The following is a 3,994-nucleotide window of genomic DNA, read 5'->3' on the forward strand; positions in this document are numbered from 1 at the left end:
AAAATAGAGTGACTAAATGGATTAAAGGAAAACAAAACATAAAACCCTAGACCCATGTATATATGCTGCCTTTAAGAAATTCAATTCACTTACTTTTAAAGATACCACAGATTGAAAGTGAAGGAATGGGAACAGGTATTCCACTCAAATGGAAACCAGAATAGGATTATACAGAATGATAGTCTCTTTACTTAATGAGGCTGGGGAAACTGGATAGCCACATGCAGAAGAATGAAATAGACCTTTATCTCATATTACACACAAGACCAACTCAAAATGGCTTAAATACAAATGTGAGACCATGAACTATAAAACCACTAGAAGAAAATATACATAGAAAACCAGGCAAAACTGATGTGGGCGATGGTATTTTGAATTTGACCCTTAAAATACAGGCAACAAAAGTACCAAAAGACAAGTGGATTACATCAAACTTAAAAGCTTCTTCACAGCAAAGGAAATAATTAATAGTATGCAGAGAATCTATGGATTAAGAGAAAATATTTGTAGGCCATAGTTTCAATAGAGAATTAATATCCAAAATATATAAGGAGCTCAGCAACTTAGGAGCAAAAACTGAAAGACCCAATTAAAAAAAGGGCAAGGGATGTGAACATATATTTCTTAAAAGACATGCAAATAGCCAACAGATATATGAAAACTGTTTAGCATCATTAATCATTAGGAAAACACAAGTTAAAATTGGTTATATGAGATCACACACCCTTCAGAATGGCTACTATAACAAGACAAAAGATAACAAGTGTTGATAAGAATGTGGAGAGAATGGAACTATTGTACGCTATTTGTAGGAATGTAAATTAGAAAGCCATTATGTAAAACTTTATAGTGTTTCTGCAGAAAACTGAAAATCAAATTATCATATGACCTGGCAATTACAGTTTTGGATATTTATCCAAAAAATTGAAGTCATCATGTTAAAGAGATGTCTGCTCTCAGGTTTATTGCAGCAGTATTCACAATAGCCAAGTTACAGAATTGACCTAAGTCTCCATCAACGGATGAATGCATAAAAGAAATGTGGTATGTGTACATAATGTAACACTGTTTCAATTTTAAAAGAATAAAATTGTGTTATGGGCAAAAACATGAGTATAACTGAAGAGTATCATGCAAATGAAATAAACCAGGCACAAAAGACAGATACTACATGTTCTCACTTATATGTAAAATATAAAACATTGGAACTTGTAGAAGAAGAAGAATGGTGGTTCATAGGCTGGTGGTCAGGAGAAAGAGGAGATGATGGTCTCGAGGTTAAAATCTCAAGAGGGAATACTTTTTGAGAGCCACTGTGCAATGTGATCAATATAGTTAACAATTGAATAATATACATTTCAAAATCGCTGAAAGAGTAAATTCCAAATGTTCTCTTCATGAAAAACTGTTAAGTTTTTGAGGTGATAGATATGTTAACTAGCTTAATTTAATGTTTTCACATTGTGTTCATAAAGCATATCACTTTGTGTTCTATAAATATATGCAATTATAAATTATCAAATTATAATTTAAAAAAAGAAACATCTGGCCATGAGTTCAATTAGAGCTGAAAAACAGATGGGTAGAATACATCATCAGACATATGCTTCATATTTGCATAATGTTTTCTAAAGCCCTTAGCTTATGGCAACAATGTGTTTCCAAAGAAGATGCATATCCATGATGTATCTGTTGAGATAAGGAACACTGAGATAGAAAGGCTGAGATGGAACAAGGTTTATAAAACCATCCTGTGGACTCACTTAAACTCCATATGAGTTTTTCTTTTTTCTTTTCTTTTTTTTAAGAGGGTAGCATCTCTTTTCCTTCTCTTCTAATGGATTATTAATAAACTAAAATCATATTTTATTTGGAAGAGCTCATGCAAATACAGAGTTGGACAAAAGACTTGTAAGAGAACAGAAATTGTTTAAAGGGCACTCTGTGTATCACGCTAATTCTGCAGATGAAATAACCTAAGGACTAAAAGGACTGTGTATGCCAACTTGAGGAAGTCAAATTTACATACTTCCCATGCTGAGGACTGAATGATCCGTGGAAAGTGACCCTGAAGTGTGTGAAGTGTTTTATGGGCCCAGCACATCTTTGCTGCACAACTCCGCTTGTGATACCGTTTACACAAAACAAAGTCTCAATTAAAAAGTTATATTAATGTAAAAAACATGAGCTATTTTACCATTAGTCTTAAACTCTTCAATTACACTTAGAGAAATGTGTGATAAATAAATTTTATTGTAGTCCTTGTACTGTTCCTTTGTCTTTGAATCTGGAGGGGAAATGGATATAGGTTTAACTGCAGGGGCTCCCTTTAGAGACCCTAGTCACTGCAATTTACTCAGACCCTAAGCCTTATCTTTAGAAGGAGAATCTAGAGCTTTCGAAAGAGAAATCAGGGGTGGAAGTCATTAAACCTTTTTCCTTTCTAGAATCATACTTGCCACAATTGTAACAGATTACTCTAGATGATGGAATTGTTGGTAATTATTATACATTTTTTGCTTATTTGTATTCCTAGACTTTTTTCTGTAATTTTTTAATCTTTTATAATCAGAAAAAAATGTCTGAATAGAGAGGTACAGATGACATAGAATAATGAATGTAAGTACAATTTGCTTTGACTCTATATTTCCTAATAACAGAACTAGATTATTTCATTAATTCTATCAATATCTAGGTCACTAGTTTCCATGTAAATCTAATTGATATGCAAGTTAGTATTATCCTTATTTGAGATTTATTTTCCTTGGGCAGTACCTTTTCATCATGAGTGATCCTTGATGGAGAAAACTAAGAGGTATTATCAATAGAAGACTGAAATGTATAACAGTTTTCAACAAGAAAAAGTATTAGAGTGGTTCAATGAAACAATACCTTTATAGCCAATCTAAGAAGCTGAATTTTAAATATAAAACCATTGATTTAGGAGTTTGCTATTACTCACTACAGCGTCAAAGATGTGAACATTTTAGACTTTCAAGTTATTTTTACAGTTGAATATTTGAATGCAAAAGAAACAAAACATATGCACATGTATTTATCTCTACACATGTAAATATAAATTTTAAAAAAATGTAGTAATATATAAAAACAAATATAGTCACGCACACATATATTGAAAATATAGATTTTCTTCCCTTTATACAGTAGAAGCAGTATTTTCCTCATTCTTTAGAACACGACCTCTGGAAAATAGTGCTTAACCTGTATTGACAATTGTTAAGTCATCCATAATCTTCCTTATTAAAAATATCTGCCATGTACTCATCACTGACAATAAGTCATTGTTATCAATCTAAAAAGGGCTAACTTTTAGACATATAAGTTTCTTTAATGAACTTTTAAAAATAATTTCAACTGAGTTATATAAAAGGACTTTTAGTAGTCAAAGAGAAGAAATCCAGAATATTAAATACAAAAAAATATTTGCAAGAATGTCAAATTAGAAACAAATACATATTATACAAAATATATTATATGTATTTTACCTTAATTTTATAATTACATATATATTAAATCATATATTTAGTTCTAATTTGACATTTGTTCATATGTGTGTATATACACAGTGAGAATGTGATATCTTTTGCAAAAATGGTTTTAATAAAAACATTAAAATATAAAATTGTCTTTTAAAGCTGTTATTTAGTGTACCCTCTGGGTTTATTTTCCCAAGGAATCAGAGGACCTGAAATGCCTATCACTTCACCTTTATGTCTCATCTATTTAATATTTATATCTGCTGAATAACTCACCACTAGGAAAAAGAAATGTGAGGCTGTGAAGCACTGAAGGTAACATAAGTGACATTGAAGCCTGAACTCAGCTAGATCACCAGTGGGATTGAATCAACAATCTCTAAAGCAGCTAATGCAAAGAGCTATGCCTATTTCTAGGCAGAAACCTTATTTTAAAAAATCAGTTTCTGCTGGTCTACACTAAGAGGTATTATCATAGAAGGCTGAAATGTGTAATA

Source organism: Urocitellus parryii, chromosome 10 (genome assembly GCF_045843805.1).
Source record: "Urocitellus parryii isolate mUroPar1 chromosome 10, mUroPar1.hap1, whole genome shotgun sequence".
NCBI lineage: Eukaryota > Metazoa > Chordata > Mammalia > Rodentia > Sciuridae > Urocitellus > Urocitellus parryii.